The following is a 10,429-nucleotide window of genomic DNA, read 5'->3' as shown; positions in this document are numbered from 1 at the left end:
GTGGGCAGGTGCGGCTGAGGGAGCTAATTGGCCCTTGAGACAAAGAAAAGGCTGAGGTGGCCAGACTAGGCCGACCCAGCTCCTCCCAGTCTGGTGTGGTACAGATGCAAAGCCCGCCCCTTCCCTAGCTGAGTCTGGGGCTGGGGCTGGCGCTGGGGCAGGGGGATGCTAAACCACACAGTCATCTCTGGGGCAGAGCTGGGGCTCCTCAAACCCCCTCACTTACTGCATGCCTCATTCCCATTGCAGGCCTCAAAGACAGGCTCCCAGGTTTCACAAATGAGGAAACTGAGGCTCAGAGAGGCTAAGGAGTACCCTCTAACAACTTGGTCTCAAAGGAGACAAGGTTTACCCCCCAGGAGTGGGGGCAGGCAGCCCTTGTCCTCGCCACGCCAGGCTCCGGCAGGCCCCACTGCGGCCCAAAACCCGACTGCTCAGCGCCCCGGGCCTCCCGCAGGGAGCCTGGGCCAGCCCTGGGCTGTCTCCCCGGCCCCAGGACAGGATGGCAAGGGGCCCGGGAGGGCTGGAGGACAGCCCACTGCCCACCCACTCGTGCTAGTTACCTCTTCCCCAGCCGCACAGCTGGTACTGACCGCTAATATGCAGGCCTGACCCCATCACCCCAAGCGCAGAGAGGCTTCACGAGAGACTGAGGGGAGACCGCAGGCCCAGCCGGCCCTGTCCTCTGGCTCCTCTAGACTTCGGGTGCTGGGGAAAGAGACCCCCCTCCCCAGCAATCCCAGGTCAGGCGGCCCTAACCAACGGCCACTGAGGAAAGGGGTCAGCACTGGCGGGAAGTTGGGCTCTGGAGCAGTCGATCCTGGGTTCAGGCTCTGGTTCGTCGCTTAGCAGCTCTGGAACCTTGGGCAAGTTACTTCCCCTCCCTGAGCTTCAGGGCCCTCTGCAAACAAGGGCTCTGGCCCCTGCCTCCAGGGGCTGCGGGGACAAGCGGAGCCTGTAAACAGTGCTGACCAGGGCCTGGCCTGACGACCCTCCCCCGAGCATCAGTTCCCACCACAGCCCACGAGGGCCAGAGCAAGAGCCAAGCTCAGAATTCAGCAGCACCCAGGCAAGGTCATCCAGTGGCCTGCGGAGCAAGCAAGGGTGCTTTAGGGAACCCAACGTCAGTCCCAGCAGCACGAGGAGAGGAGCCCGGCCTCCCAGGATGGCTCCGGGGGCCCATTTCCCAGCTGCTGTAAGCCTGCGCCCACGTGCTCCCCGACCAGCCGAAGCCACAGTCAGGACCCAGCCCCACATCCCTAAGCCTCAGTTTCCTCCCCTGTAATTTGGGAGAGCTGTGCTTGTTCAGCTGACCTCTTGGCTGGAGGATCCAGAGTTCATAGGAGAACAGTGGCTCTTCTTACAATCAGGCTTCAGCCCAGGTGCCACCTCCTGCACGAAGCCTTCCCGGCCTCCCTGTCTGGGCGGACCCTCCCCTCTCCTGGCCCCTTCAGCCACCCGGGATCTCCCTGGAGGAAGGCAGGCAGGCAGGCAGGCAGGCAAGCGTATGCAGGAAGCTGGGCACAGAGCAGGGCCAGGCCCCTCCCTCCACTCATTGCTCCTTCTCACAGTGACCACAATATACAGACCCAAGCTTAGGTCCTTCCTTCTGGAAGCCCTCCTTCCTTCTCTCTCCACCCACACAGTCAGACCCTGCTTCTAACTGGCTGCAGAGGCCCCTCCATCCCTCTCTCTGTGCCAAGTACTCAGGGCACACGCTCACGGCCACATGGGCAGTTTATTTATAGAGCTCTCATCTTTCCCAGGGTGGCCCAGGAAAGAGCTCTGGCCTTCCAGGCAGACAGACCGGGGTTAGGATCCCAGTGACACTAGGGTCTTGCAAGTCCCTTCCCCTCTCTGGGCCCTCCTTTCCCTGCCTGTACCTGGAGGAGACTGCTGACCCTCAGGACATGACGCTAAAGATGTGCGAGCCTCAGGGGTCCTAATCCCAGGGCTGGGCACACAGTAGGGATGCAGCACTGGCTCCCTCCTGTCCTCCTTGTCACCCCAGCCAGTGGCACTGGGACCAGGCCCAGGCACCCAGGGCCTCAGCAAACAATGGGTGCTGAGCTCAGCCAGAGACCTCATCCCACTCACCCCGAATCCTGAATGGGGGTGGGGCCAGATGGGCCTTGCTGGCTGATCTCAGGCAAAAGATCCATACAAAGACTCCATACAGGAGTCTGGCCTTATCCAGCCAGGCCAGGCGCTGAACAGCCCCACCACTTCCCCCTCCCAAGGCAGGTAGCCAGCACGGTCCTTCTGTGGAAACTGACGCCAGAATTGTCAGACAACCCTTGCCTCCGCGTGGAGACAGGGCAAGGCAAGATCTTGAGTGCCAGGCTCCAGCAGCATGGCTGTGGGACTCAAACTAGGTCTGCTCCCCTCTGCCCTGAGTCTCAGCTTCCCAATGAACAGCTTGGGGAGGAAGGGGATCCTCTGTCAGTGCTGTTGAGACCTGAGCCCAGGGCCTGGCACACAGCAGGGAATCTGCTGGCCCAGAAGGGGGGTCTTGTCTGAGGAGGGCCCATGGCAAGCACCAGATAGATGTGCCGCTACAGAAAGGATGGCCATGAGTCTTCGCCTCCAAGCCCCCAGCACACACGCAGGAGCATCGGAGACTCTGGGTGCAAACCTCCCTGTGCATCCCACCCAGCACACAGTAGACCCTCGGTGGCTGCCCTTCCTCAGGAAGAGGCCTGGCCAGCACAGATATGGCAGCAAGAGAGGGCAGGCTTCTGGCCGGGGCCACCCTACCCAGCTGGGTATGCAATGCCCATGAGTGCCCCACACCTGAGTCTATTCCCAAAGGTGAGGGGGGACACCTGGCAGGTGGACCACAACAAAGAGGAGGAACTAACATTGGGCTGGGAGGGCTTCCTGGGTGAAGGGAATGTACCCTGAATGGCCAGGAGGGTTCTAGAAAGAGGAGACAGCAAAAGCAGAGGCAGAGTCGAACCGAGGCATCTGGTAGGGAGAGATGAGGGTGAAGATGTAAAGTTCAAAAGGTCTTGGAAGGAAATGTCGAGGCTAGGATGAGGAGTCTGGACTATATTGTGTAGGCAAAAAAGTAAGTGGCCCTAGGGAGGGTGCTCTGACGGGGCATGGAAGAACTGGAAATGGAGGCAGGAGGCTAGCACAGGTGTCTGGGCCAGAGCGGGACGTAAGAGGGAGCTGTGATTTTGTGAAGGTGTGTCTTGGGCCACATTCAGGCTGCCGGGGGACGTGTGGCAGCCCCGAAGGTAGGTAGGGGCCCTGTCTGGAGGGTGAGAGCCAGAATAAGAGGGTTCTGGGGCCCTTGGGTAAGTCTCGGCCCTTCTCAAACCTCAGTCTCGCTCACTGGCTCTGGAAAAGGAAGCTGACCCTACCAGCAGGGGCAGAGCGCTGACTGCCCCTCAAAGTCTCCCCTCCTTGGCCAAACACAGGTACCTCCCTCCGGCAACTATCAGATGAGTCCCAACGGGGACCATGTGTAGAAACCCAGCCTGGGCCCACTGTCATCCTGGGAGGCCCAAGTTCCCAAAAAGGTCTAGCTTGGGCGGGGCACAGGATAGGGCTGGGAGGGCCTCCATCAGGGCTAGGACCGGAAGAGGAGGCTAACCCTTCCCCTCTCCCAACCCCTCCCTGGGCCCTGAGCTATTTCCCTGTTTGCTGGGGATGGAAATAACTCAGGCTCAGCCCCAGGAGACCAAGATAGCTATTCTGATCAGCCCCAAGAAGCACAGCTCCAGTCATTCCAGAGAGGACCGAGGGACACCCTGACCCCCCAGCTCTAGCTCTCGGCCAAGCGGCAGCAGTGGTGACAACTAGCAGGGGCCTCTGGGAAGAACAGAGAGACTGAAGGACTGAGAGCGTGGGGCAGAAGCTCAAGGTCACCCCTGGCCTGCCCCCCACCACAGCACGTGGGGAGATTTGGGAAGGTGCCCCTAGAGCAACTCTGAATAGGGGAATAAAGCCTCTCCAGTATGGTGAAGGTCAACTGGGATTCTCAACTATCCTTGCCCCCCCCCACCCCCCGCCCAGAGCCTGGGCTGTGCTGCTGACTCCTGACCCTCTTTGTAGCTATGTGGATGCTCCCAAAACCAGTTGCAGGCTCTAGAAGACGGGAGACAGGCCTCTCTGGTGACCTCTGGCTAGGGGTGAGACCTGTGGGAAGGGAAGAGGAGGAGGAACAGGAAGACCACATAACCGACCCACCCACAATGTTTCAGACATGTGCAAATACACACCACACTCAGAACTCACAAAGGCACACTCTGACAAGGCCTTGCTTGTCAGCCCAGGTTTGAGAGAAGCCTACATAAGCCATGAACAGATATTAGAAAGGTGGGTGGCCCTCTCCAAGCATCTCACAGGGTTTTGGGGGCAGAAAACCTGAATTCTAATCCTGGCACTGTCCTGACTCTGCATGACCTTGGGCAAGTCACTTTGCTTCTCTGAGCCTCGGTTTCCTTCTCTGAAAAATAGTCACATCTCAGAACCACTGTGAGGATTCAGCAAGAGTACACCATAAAGTGTTCAGCATAGCACCTGGCACCCTCTATCCTCGCCCCAACGCAGAATGCAACCAACATTTTCAGAGGAGAACAGAACTTCCAGATCCTTTAGCAGGTATCCCCTCACCCCACCTGGTCTAGAGAGCCCAGTTTCCATTCCACTCTGCATGAACCCAACAGACCCTCTTGTGGAGATGGGAGCCTCATAGGGTCTGGCCCAGACGGTGAAGGGGCCCTGCTCCAGCTCTCCAAATCAGACACCACTCGTGGGGAACAAGTCCGTACCCCCTCTCCCCGCACAAAGGGAACTGAAGGAGACCGAGGCCAGAGAAGTCAATGTCTATGGATCAGAATTCTGGCTTGGTTTGAGGAGCCGTACTTCCATCCCTGTCCCCAGCAGCCCCTGGGCCACTGTGTCCCCAGCAGCCAGCCTGCCCCCACCCCCCACTGCAGTCTTTCTGCCTGGAGGGAGGGAGGGGAGAACAGAGGCAGTTGACCCAAAAACAATAGAGGATCCCAAAGTGATGATTCACAGTCCATTCACAGCCCAACATCTCAGTGTGCAGAAGGGGAGACTGAGGCCCAGTTGGGGCAGGGTCTGAGGAAGATGGGCCCAGTGAGAATACAGGTTACTGGGGACAAAGCTTTGCCAGGCGTCTGGGACCTCAGTGTGTGAGTGTGTGTGTTTGGGTGGTGGAGCCTGAGGCTACCTCAGAGCCCCCCAGCTGCTGCCAGAAATGTCAGTCACCTCACCAGATGCCACCCAGGCTTGGGCTCCTCTCCCTCTTCCAGGGCAAGTCACTCTGGGTCCTCCCCACTGACTAAACTGAGATGCTGAGAGGTGCCCTCTTGGGGACAGTTCTGGAGAGACCCCTCGCCTCCCCTCCTCCTCCTCCCTCCATCTACAGGCAGGTGTTTGAGGCCCCTCCTCTTTCGGCCTCTTACTCATTCCCCTGAGGCCCGTACACACCGACTGACGGACACGGACACACACACACACACACACACACACGGACAATACTTGACCCAACAAGCACACTATGGCTCCAGGGATTTGGCGGCTGGTCCTCACAGTCACTTGGGGTTCCTCTCCCTCTATTTCACACTCACTCGCATTAGGGAGCCGCTCTGGCCCTGCCTTGGTCACGTCCCAGGCCACACACAGACTCAGTGACCGGGGACTCACAGTAAGCTGGGGTCACGGTCACCCGCAGGGACCTGGGGTCTCTCTCACACAATCACACGCGCTCACTCGGCCTGTCAGAGACACACAGAGCCCCTCTGTGTCTCCCGCTTGGCCCCGGCGTCACCGTGGCTCAGTGTCCCGGCCACACGGTCTCCAGGGCTGGGCCGCCTCACGCGCCGTGTCACCCACAGTCACGGGCTGACACCGTTCAGAACCCCCCCCCTTCGGCCACCCCGCGCCGCCGCCGTCCCGTCCCGCACCCGTTCCTGGTCTCGGTCCAAGTTTCCCGGGCCGGGGGCGTCTCCGGGGCCCGCCGATTCCTCAAACTGCAAGTCCCGCCGCGGCTTCGCCACCGCGCACGGCCGGGCCTGGAGTCGCGGCCGGAGGACGCGCAGGTCCCGGGGCATGGGTCTCAGAGACGGTGGGGACCGGTGCGCGGAAGACGCCGGGACAGGACGCGGGGGCGGGGGGGCGCTCTGGGCCGGGGCTGCGGCATCCGCCGCGCCGGCCAACTTCCTCAGAGACGCGGGGAGGCAGGGGCGCCACTCGGGTTCGCACCCCTCTAGCCCCGGCAGCGAGAAGCACACCCCAGGCTGAGGCCCCGCGCGCCCTCCTTACCTGGCCGCCCCGCAGCAGCTCCCAGCAGGGCCCCAGGGTAGAAGCGCAGCCCCGGGCCCGGCTCTGCGAGCGCACGAACGGCCGCGCAGGTTGCGCGCCTTTTGAATGAATCGCCGGCCTGGCCGGGAAGGTGCGCAGCCCCGCCCCCGCGCGTCACGGCCGTCGGCCCCGCCCCCGACGTCAGAGCCCGGGCTCGCGCCCCTGGGCCTCCACCCCTTGAGGCGGCGGAGGGCCTCCGCTTCTCCCGCCGGGGCGCGCTGCTCTGTGTCGCCATCTCTCGCGCCCCCGGGGAACTGCAGGGGGCTGCGCGGGAAGAGGCCTCTTGGATCAGCCTCTTCTGGGCTCCAAACCAAGAAAGAAGGGGTTGCGGGGTGCCTGGGTGGCTCAGTCGTTAAGCGTCTGCCTTCGGCTCAGGTTACGATCCCAGCGTCCTGGGGTCGAGCCCCGCATCGGGCGCCCTGCTCCGCGGGAAGCCTGCTTCTCCCTCTCCTACTCCCCCTGCTTGTGTTCCCTCTCTTGCTCTCTGTCAAATAAATAAATTAAATCTTTAAAAAAAAAGGGGGGGTTGTGAGATGCAAGATAGACTGGAGACTTGGGTGCTACTCTGGGTCCATTGCCCGTGCATTGTCAGTCCAGGCAGAACCACCGCTGCCCCTTCCTGGGTCTTGTTTTCCTCCTAGAAATTGGCAGTCAGGGAGAACAACCTCCCTTTGCTGACGAGGCCCAGGAGGCCCTGGCCTAGTTGGTGAGGGAAGTCCAGGTGAAAGTGAATCTGTAGTGGAGGTCCATATGGTGTCTCCTGCACATTCCTCAGGGTCCAGCCCAAATCCTTCTCCAGAGGCCTTTCCTGTCTCCACACCCCCACCCCCACCCCTGTCTGACAGGATAGTGAGTCCCTCCTTCCAGCAGGACAGATGACACACTGTCCCTTCCCTACCACTTCCCTACCACTGTCCCAGGCTGTCCCTTCCCTACCACCAGCTGTCCCACCTTGCCAATTCCCTTTGCCAGCCATCAGGGTGCCCAGCAAGGCAGTGACTAGGGACTCCAGGACACTATTCACATTGTATTCCCAGCTCTGTGAATTGTGCCCCCTGGAGTTGTGCAATATGGTGGGCCGGGACTGGAGGCAGCAGTCAGCAGCCAGAGTTTCCCTCCTGCTCATTACTATCGAGAGGATCCCAGGTGGTCCTCCCAGGACAGCAGGGAGGGCCTCATGCTGGGGGCAGAGGCCTGGCTGGGATCGGGATAATCACAGGCCATGACAGAAGTAGAGGAAGGTAAATAAGTCTGTTGGGGATAGATTGCGGCGAGAGGTGGAGAATTCTAAACAAACTGAGTCATAGAACCTGAGCTGTGGGGTGAGGGGGTGGGGTAGGTCAGGTCCCCAGGGTCCAGGAGATTCCAGGAAGAGAAATGGACACCTGCAGAGGGAGGGGGGCAGGGGAAGAGTTTCTGTTTCCTTGGGCCATGCCCACATTGTAAGGAAAGAGCGGGAAGAGCTCAGGTGACTGATGTCAGTATCATAGCCCCACCCACCTCATATCTCAATGGAGACCCCCACCCCACCCCAGGGCTAGGGCAAGGGTGGTCCCAGGGTCAAATATCCCAAATCCAAGCCCATGGGGGGTGAGGGGGGAACCCAGAGAGGATCCATGCTGGGGACCTGGTGAGGGGGTGAGAGCAGCCCAAGAGGCCCTCTGTTTCTGCATATGTTTTCTTTGTAAGGGGACCTTCTATACCCCAGTTCCCAGTTCCACAGTTCAAATGGTGGCATGTCATGTGCCATTTATTTTATTTTTTATTTTTTTAAAGATTTTATTTATTTATTTGACAGAGAGAGAGATAGCGAGAGCAGGAACACAAGCAGGGGGAGTGGGAGAGGGAGAAGCAGGCTTCCCGCCGAGCAGGGAGCCCGATGTGGGACTCGATCCCAGGACCCCGGGATCATGACCTTAGCCGAAGGCAGACGCTTAACGACTGAGCCACCCAGGCGCCCCTCATGTGCCATTTAATAGGCCAAGTGGGAAAATGCTTTTTGGCCAAGGAGCACTGACCGTTAATCAGACATCCTACAGATGGTCTTCACCTACTGCCAGCTCTCTGTGAGGTTTTGGTCAAATCCCTCCCCAGATTCAGTTTCCCCACCTGAAAACTGGGGTGCCAGACTTGTTACCTGAAGGTCGTTCTAGTTCTCTGTGGGATGACGTGATCTGCCCCACCCACCTGAGTGGTAAGGGTGGGCTGCAGCCCCCTGAGCCGGGAGAAAAGATCAGGGATGGTGGGGCTGATGGGGTCCCTCTTGTGGCTCTGGGAACTCTGGTTGGCACCTTTGGGTTCTCAGGCTGCAGGTCCGTAGAGTCGGGTCTCCTGGAGCCACAGACCACACACATCCCACCCTCGAACCCTCAGGTTATGAGGGAGCCTAATTGTTATTTACTCTCAGCTCTGACTCCTGAAGCACAATGAGCTACAGATGGGGCCCTGCCCAAGAATCTGTGAGCATCTAGTGAGGAGGCAGGGAAGGAGTTGTGGAGGCCACAGGAGATTTAAACTGGCTTTTTATGGAGCTTGGAGAGCCACAGGCTGGAGAACAAAGGGCTCTCACAATCACAGGCTTTTAAAACTCCTGGCATCTCAGATGAACCCGCGAAATCTTAGCATTACAATCCCTGCACTTAGGGACTTCAGAGACCATCTCATTTGAACTTGTCATAGCGCAGCTGAGGAAGTGAGCCCAGAGAAAGCCTGCACCTCCCTCTAGGTGGCACAGCACAAGCCCCAGTAAGCCAGGATGAGCTGTGATGGGGCTCCAGAGTCAGGGCCGTGGGCTCCATGTCCCACTGAGGCCCTGCCTGCAGTGGGGACCCTGTCCCACAGGATCTGAGGCATGGGGTGCAGTTGTTGGCAAGGGATCTGAACAGATGGCAGTCCCCGGGGTTGTGGACCAGAAATCGTGGCGCCCTCTGCTGGCCACACTGGAATTTTAACAAGGAAGTACAAAGCGGGAGGAATGCTCTAGGGGCACCTGGCTGGCTCAGTCAGTTGAGAATAGGACTCTCTATCTCCAGGTTGTAAGATTGAACCGCACGTTGGGTACAGAGATTCCTTAAAAATAAAAAATCTTGGGGCGCCTGGGTGGCTCAGTCGTTAAGCGTCTGCCTTCGGCTCAGGTCATGATCCCAAGGTCCTGGGATAGAGACCCGCATCGGGCTCCCTGCTCTGCGGGAAGCCTGCTTCTCCCTCTTCTACTCCCCCTGCTTGTGTTCCCTCTCTCGCTGTGTCTCTTTCTGTCAAATAAATAAATAAAATCTTTAAAAAAAAATAATCTTTAAAAAATTTTTTTCAATGCTCTGTCCTTGGCTAACCCCTAACTGGCCAAGTCCTACCCTCTAAAGGTGGGCTGCCCCCCCTGTGTGTGTGCCTTAGCTCCACGGGGAGGGTGGGCTTTGGTCTAAGGAGGAACTGGGGCTAGGAGGCCAGGGTGGAGCTCAGCCTTGGGGCAGGACAGGAACTGAGCTGAGGCTGCTGGGCCTGAGAGCTAGGTTCAATCCAAATTTAGGTCCAGACCCTGAGCTGGGTCTGGAATCTCACTGGGCTTGGGTTTTGGGGTCACAGACATAGGGGTCAAGTCCCAGTTCTGCCACTGCCAGGCTGTGTGGCCTGTGTGGCTTAAGCAAGTGACTTTACCTCTCTGAGTGCAAGCTCACCAGCCCAGGGTGTTGTGAGGATCTATTGAGATCCCATGTCGGGGGCACTAACTTCTTCCAGGACACTGGGTTCAGAACCCCTATCTGCTCCCTCTCCTCCTGCATCCTCAGTACTTGCTCTGTGACCTCCCCACAGTCTGGCATCTGGGCTCTGCCTCCATTTGTCGGCAACTCCTGCTCAATGTTCCCCTCCTCAGTTCAGCCCTGCAATCTATCCCTGATCCAGCATGCGATGCCCGTTCACTTGCCTTTGCCGGGCAGGGCTCCTCATTGGCCATAATGGGCCCAAAATAGCACTTCCCCTTGCTGCTTCCTGCAACCTGGCCTGTGGCTTAAAGTCTGTGAGGACAGAAGGGAGAATTGGTGTTTGGCAGGCGTGCAAAAGATGTGAAGGGCTCACAGAGGACATTTGGTTCCAG

This window comes from Phoca vitulina, unplaced genomic scaffold (genome assembly GCF_004348235.1).
Source record: "Phoca vitulina isolate PV1807 unplaced genomic scaffold, GSC_HSeal_1.0 scaffold36, whole genome shotgun sequence".
Classification (NCBI taxonomy): Eukaryota; Metazoa; Chordata; class Mammalia; order Carnivora; family Phocidae; genus Phoca; species Phoca vitulina.
The sequence above is the reverse complement of the archived record's forward strand: the minus strand, read 5'-3'. Positions refer to the sequence as shown.